At 48.5% G+C, this 7,288-nt stretch overlaps 1 protein-coding gene across 1 annotated transcript in view; it reads left to right on the top strand.

The window, feature by feature from the left end:
* Window positions 1-7,288, top strand: part of GAS7 (growth arrest specific 7) — a 278,601-nt gene that overhangs the window by 172,190 nt on the left and 99,123 nt on the right. The gene's annotated exons all lie outside the window — the stretch shown is intronic.

Raw genomic sequence — 7,288 nt, 5'->3', positions numbered from 1 at the left:
GGAACTCCTATCTTTTTAGCTGAGTAGCCTAGTGGTTAGGGCACTGACTCTGGGAGTGAAAGAGTTGGGTCCTGGCTCCCCTCCCTGTCCCCTTACTCAGAGGGAGTTTGCACCTCCATCTCTCAGCCCTCAGCAAAGTGCTTTAATAAACTATGAGCTCTTGGTAGCAGCCATGTCAGATGTGTTTGAGAAAGGAAGAAGGCCCTTACATTTAATTGTCATTGGAAAAAAGGGATGGAGAGCAGTGCAGTGGGTAATTTTCTACCTTTTTGGGTGCAAAGTCTCAGGCTAGAATGCAGGCCCCCTCCCTTCCAGACCAATAGCCATCCAAATGAACCACACATCCTCTACCTGGCATCCTCTTGGACTCCCCCATGTTTTGCTAGTCTTGGTTTTGGGCCATTTACATGTTCAGCCCTGAAACACTAGAATGTTGAGTGAACATATGGACTTCCGTGCATATGTGTGATTCTATTTCACCCAGATTGAGTCCCTGAAAAAGTGCTAATACAAAAGATGGGTGAGTCCTCTTCCTTGACAGTTATTTGTGGGCCAGTCCTAAGGATCAATTGACGGTGTGTTACAGAAATAGATGGATCAGTAGATTTTCATCCACTTGAACAGGGTGGAATAGAATCATTTAGAGGCCTAAAACCACTTAGACACCCAATAGGTGGAAGAGAATCTGGCACCTGTTCCCTACCATTTACTTAAACCTTGGTCAAACAAAACCAACTGGGGTCTTCTCACAGGTTCCCCCTTCATGGCTATTCAGTACAATTGTTGAGTCCTCTTTTTTTTCCATGATCCCACACACACAGTCCTACCAAATTAAGGCCCTGCCTCCACTGAGACTTTAAAGCCAGTCAGTAACATTTTGAATAGTTTGTAGTGGGTTCAGTGCTGGGCCTGCTAGTGTCTGCCCAGACTCTGCCTTGCTTCCCCCTCTGGCCTCTCAGGGCCCCACCGTTTAGTCTTTCCTGCCATGACTTGATGATATACTGGGGCTGGGAGGCTGCCCCTAGATGACAGGGAGTTTTGGGTGTTAGGCTGAGGCCCCTGCAGGTCCAGTGTTTCAGGACTCTTGGCCCCCAGTCTCACTTTTTGCAGGCTCTTGGATCCTCAGCCCATCTTTGCTGTCCAACATCACAGTCCTTCTTCTTCAACAGTGGGTGAACCTGGGTTGCCTTTGGCATCCTTCTCAGTGACTTCCTTCACTCTTACAGCCACAACCCAGTCCTCTGCCATTTAAACTCAAACTAAAAGATATGAGCTTCAGCTCTCAAACAAAAGGTTCCCCACCCTGGGTTAACATCACACTGTGGCAAAACTAATATGCAAGGCCCCAAAATATCTATATTTGGGTGCCTGGTGGTGCAGGGGCTTCCTGCACCTTCCCTGCAGCCTGGAGTCCTTCTTTCTTGTCTGGTCAGGCTCTGCTTCTCTCTGGAGCTCTGCTTCTGCAAGTCCAGACTGCCTGCCTTGTATCTGGTCCTAGGCTTATGTCTTACCTGACCCACTACTTCCACTCCCCTGCCATTTTTAGTTCATCCAGGAGGCTGGAGCCAACCAGCTGATCCTTGATTTCTCCGTCCCTTCAGTAATGGGGTAGGGGCCCCATTACATCCACATACATGCACCCACCTGTGAGAATGTCTCATGCCTTGTGCTTTGGTTAGAGATTTTTTATGAGTGTTCCTAGAATATGCATTAGCCCTGCATCTTCCCCAGGCCCTGGGATAAGAGGCAGTGCTACTTTCTTTTCTCAGTTCCTTTCAACCACTCCTTCAGAGTTTCTGGCAGCCCTAAAGCCTCCAAAACAATCCAAAATTCAAACTCTGTCTCTCTCTCCCCTCTTCCCTTCCCGCCAATCCAACAGCTGTCTCTCAGGAAACACATTGAGTGAACTAGGAATAGTACTAAGATTAACTTTATTGTTTTTCCCTTTTTTAGGGTAGCCTAAATGTTTCAGCTTGGTGCTGGCTGGTGCCTGCTCCCTTTTTACCCCTATAAATTCAACGAGGCCATACGATGATACCAGCTTAGCTCATCCAAAGATGCATTCTCTCCACTTACTTGCATTGAACCATTCTGCTTGTGGTATAGCAGGGGTGGCACTTTCTTCCTTTCAGATGGCTGGAATCCCAGAGTTCAAGCAGGTCTGTGTAAAGCCATGTCCCTCCCATGATGGCCTAATTCTGGCTTCAGATGGCCATGCAAAGGGAGATCAGTTATCCCTTGTGTGCCTGAATGGCTTTTTTGGTACTAATGTCAGTTAGTAATTCTTTTGCCCCTGTGATGTTGATATGAAAGTATGCATAAACACATGCTTAAGTCTCAGAAAAGACAAGGAAGAGAATCCTCTCATATTTTAATCCCAGGAACCAAATGGCAAGGGCACCTGGGCAGGAGACTTGGATTCTAGGTACCCCACAGCTGCAAGGATTTAAACCTCTCTCAGTTCCCAGCAGTGTTGCAGGGCTGGACTGGCTGCATGTGCCACACATAGCATAGGGGTTAGACATGCTGCATGCAGCACCCCATCGAACCAGCTGTTTGCAGGCTCTGGCATGGCCCAATCCAGACTGGCTCTGGAGCCAGTGCAAAGGGCTGGTCAGGCAGGGTGCCATATGCCTCAGTCTGATGCCCTGTGCTGTGCATAGACGCATCATGCCAGCTCCAGCCCATGTGCCATGCACAGCATGTGGTAATGGGACCCGTGGTCAGTCCAGAGACTTATGGGCTGCATCATAGGGCTCCACAGGCCAGGCACAGGCTGCATGTTTGGCACATTTGCTCTAGCTTGTTCTCTCCTTCTCTTCCATATTTATTCCTTCCTTTGCTGCCAAGGAGGTCAGCATTTTAAAAGGAGTGCTGGAGAAGGGGGTACAGAAACCCCATTCTGTGATCTGGTGGTTAGCACTGTATGGCCACCATACACACCCATCCACACTGCACGGCTAATAGAATTGAAAACTGTGCATTGGTGCCAGATGGGCCACTCAGGCAGCTGGAAAACTGCCATTTTGTCAAGATGTGTAAAGGCAACATCTTCATCATCCTAGCATAATTGTTCCCCACAAAGAATGAAATATGGATTCTTCCCTGTTCTCATCAGAACCTTCTTCAACTTCAGATTTAGGTCCCATATCTTTGCTCCTGGTAGATAGCACACCCTTCTGTTTTCTGTGTTGTCTCTCGTGACTGGGCCTGCCTTCTCTCCGTAGGAATGATTCTCTAACAACAGATCTAATCTCTTCTGGGTATTTTCAGTTTCTGACCTTTCTTCTGTTGTTGCTACTGTTGTATCCCAATTCTGTATTTTGTTTAACTTTCTCGCAATTGCTTTTAGCCTGTTAAAACTTTTGCATCTATGGGAAGTTAATGGGCCTGACAAACTCAGTTACTCTGGACAGAAGGAAAGATCTGATGTTCTTACTCTTAAGAGGGACAACTGGTGGCAAAGATAGCCCTGTAGGTTGCCCTGGACATAATAGATGCTGCAGCCAGGTTTGTGGCATCAGCAGTGACTAGGCACCCATCATCATAGTTGCAGGAATTAGGCTTCCTCAAGAAGATCCAGGCTACAGTGGAAACCTCCTGTTTGAGGACATAAAGCTCATCTTCCATAGGACTGATGATTTCTCTCCCAAACTGAAAGATTCAAGGGCCTCTCTCCAATCCTTGGGAGTATTCTTGCTCATAGGTGTGAAGGTACATATACCAGCTTTTCATGGACCAAAGGAGAGGCCTGCTAATGCATAGAAGAGGGGAGATCCTCCATGTGGACTGCCAGTCTGTCTCTTCCATAGCTTGAATACTGGATGGCTCTTGCAGACAGAGTAAGAATGTTCTGTTCAAATCAGAGATTCTTACCCATAGCAGAAAGGACTCCACAAGCTTAAGTACTTGGCATAATGGACTAGGTTTTTGGCAAAGAATATCAACCTGACCAGGTCTACTGTACCATTATCTGCTGCATTTAAAGTATAACAGCCTTTCCATTACCCAGGCTAAGATACAGCTGGCAGCACTCTCAGCTTTCTACCAGCCAGTCAAAAAGTAGCTCACATTCTCTCATTTAACAGCCCTCATATTACTCAAGGGCCTGTTTAAGGTCTCTCCTCAGATAAATGTTCTGATCCCATTGTATGGAGCTGTTTTCTAAACCTCTCTGTGAAAACAGCTTTCTTGGTAGCAATTGTATTGGCAAGACAAGTCAGTGAGATCTGAGTACTCATGGCAGATCCTTTCTACACTATCTTCTACCCAGATAAAGTAACTCTTCATTTGGGGCAGCGGATTAACTTGCTGGTATTCTTCCTTACAGGAAGAACTCAGAGTAGATTTGCACTTCAGGCCCCCTCTATATATTACAAGTATTGCACAATTAGCAGGTTAATTGCACTTTAATTGAAGCCAGCTACACGTGCTGAGTGTTAGGCCATAAAAAGGTCCAGACAGCTATAAAGTTAGTACATAATTTCAAGTTCTAACTTTATAGCTGGTTGGTATCCAGCTTTAATTTGCACATATAGCAGGGTCATCCCTTCAACTGAGAGCCCTGTTAGTTGACTGGGCTCCCAGCCACAAGGCTGCTGTAACAAAGGGTCAGCCCCAGGGGTGGCAATGATTCCCCCATCTTGCCCTATTAATCGGGCATCCCCTCTTTCTATTCACTTCCTACACTTTGATGTAAATATGTACTTGTAAAAGGGAAGCTGCCCCAAGGATCCCCAAGCAAGATCCCATCTGCTCACAGGCTATGGTCCAATTGTTTACCACCTTAAGGGCAATTTCATGGCCTCTTCATTGTCCCTTTTAGGCATGCCCAAGCCTCACAGGTGTGTCTCATCCTATCAGTTTCCCCTTGTTGTGACTTCACCTCCATCCCTTCTCTCTTGCTGGGCTGATCAACTTAAATCCACTGTTGGATCCAGCTTCTGGGCTCCAGTCCAGGCACTGCCCTTCTGGGCTGCTGGGCCCCTGGCCCTATCTCCACTTTCCTTTAAGCTGCCAGGTTCCTGCCCTTCTCCTCCTGGTCTTGGCTATGCTCTTCTTGGTTTTGGACCCTCTGGCCCTGCCTGTCTTTCAAGTGCACAGGGCCTCCTTGCCCTGGCTCTGTCCCCACTTGGGCCCTGGCCCCCCTGCCCTAGCTGGCTTGCAGCTGTACCAGGCTTCAGTTCCCCTGTCAGACTGCCTCTAGGCTTTAGCCTGCCTCTCAGGCCCGAGTCTATGGTGTCCTGAACCAAAGCCCCTCTAGCAAGGCTCAAAAAGCTAGCATGCCCTTGGCACCCCGCTGTATGTTAGCCCACACTACACTCCTCTGGTGCCCTGCCGTAGTCTCCGCATGCTTCCCTTTTTGCTACACCCAAACCATCAGTTGAAACTAACCACAGTGGAAACCTTCTGGCTAACACAAACTAAATGCCCTCTGGGTCCAAACATAAACAATAGTTATCTGCCTGCATAACAAGGCTTCACCTTACCCCAGGTAATACTCCCCTGTGGGGTAGCAGTATTGTATTGTTTGCTTTAGTTAAGATAGCCCTAGCCAGGAGCCCTCTAGCATTCCCCCTGCCCCAGAGCTCTCCCGGGCCAGAGTGACTGCAGGCTCAGGCCCTGTGCTTATGGACATGCTAAGCCCTGCCCCCTTCCGCTCAGCAGTGATCACTAGTGTGTTTGTTCTGAATACAAGGCCTTTCCTGCCTGCCCTTGTGGCTGCTTAGCTGCTGTTTGCAGTTCTTAGCCCCCAAGCAGCCTGGCTAGCTGTCCTGCTTGTCTGTTACTGCTGGCTTCTGGCTACAACTTGGCTAGCAGGTAGCTAGTTCTTTAGCTGCTAACTTTCCTTGAGCCAGCTCACTCTGCTGCAGATTCCTCTCAAGTTACAGGAGGCTTCTGGCTTCTTGTTACAGATGCACCAAGGCCAGTTGGAGTTGGGAGTCCCGTAACCAAGGGGGGGACACAGCCCCAGCAGCTATGGACTCTGGGTCCTGGCAGCACCCCACCATTACCCCCTCAGTGTGGAAACACAAGAAGAGGCAGGGCTAGAGCACACTCTGCAGGTACTGTGAAGGCACTGACCAGTGCACAGGATAAGATGCACTCAGCAGGGAGAATGTGCATGTAGAAATACATCTCATAAGGCTTCAGTTACTGATGAATAACTTCATTTCGCTGGTGTCCACGCACCATTTGGAGACTGGTCTTAAAAAGACTGACAGAATTGTATTTTTCTTGGAGGTGGTTCAGCACACTGCTGTTCTGTAGTCTGGCCAGTCCTCCTGCTTTCAGACTGTTTTACCCCAGCTGCTTCTGATGCCGCCCTGTACATTCTTGGGGTTTGCTTTCTCCAGGTGGAGGGGGGCTGCCCAGCATTCCCCAAAATTCACTCTTAGCAGTAGCGTAGCAACGGATGGGTAAGGAACAGGAGTCCCTGGCACTGCCTAAGGGGAAAAGGGCACTGGAATGGAGCTAAGGAGGTACCTCCACCCTCCTGTTCCCCTTCTCTCCTCTACCCCTTCCCTGCAGCTGCAGCAGTGGGGCAGCAGGCATGCTGTGCAAGAGCATCAGCCAGTGGTTTCCTGCTGTTGGGAGAGGCCGCCACATTTTTTGCCACTGAAATCCTGTGTTCAAATATCCAGTCAACATACCTCTTGTCTAAAAAACAAACAAACAAACAAAAGATGACACCTCTGTTCCTGTACAAAGCATTGCCAGTACAGTATTGGCCAGTTCACCTCCAACTGTCAGATACGGTAAAGACACTTACTTGGCCTACAGTGCATTGCAAAAAAAGCACTCAGCCATATTTGTTGTGAACAGATCAGGCCCAATTGCTATAAACTGATCAAAAGCCACTGCTGCTGCTGAGCCATGGTGCGACAGGTCCATTCATTCTTTCCTATGCGTCAGCTCCACATCTTTTTCTTGCTTCAGAATAACCTAGAAACTACCTATTTTCTCCTTGCCTCTGCTGCCAAAAAATGGATCAACAAAAAAGGTGCATTTGAGATAGTGCAGTCCAGCACTTACCAGTGAAATATGATTGCTAATCCACCAGTATTTGCTTTGGTCTTGAGTTTGACCTAAATGATTCTGTTGGGAGTTCAGGTTTCTGACTGCCCCCGATTCCAGGCACACGGTGCTGGGGCTGCTGTCCTGTGCGACTGCATTAATGGTAGCAGCCCCGGGCAAGCAGCACAGGGTCCCAGGGCTGGATTCCTGCCCGTGAAACACGGGATCTCCTTCTCCCCCAGGGCCAGGCTGGGCAACCGGTAGGTTCCCA

Source organism: Alligator sinensis, unplaced genomic scaffold, assembly GCF_000455745.1.
Source record: "Alligator sinensis unplaced genomic scaffold, ASM45574v1 scaffold1023_1, whole genome shotgun sequence".
NCBI lineage: Eukaryota > Metazoa > Chordata > Crocodylia > Alligatoridae > Alligator > Alligator sinensis.
Note: the sequence above shows the minus strand (reverse complement) of the source record. Positions and strands in the feature narration are given on the sequence as shown.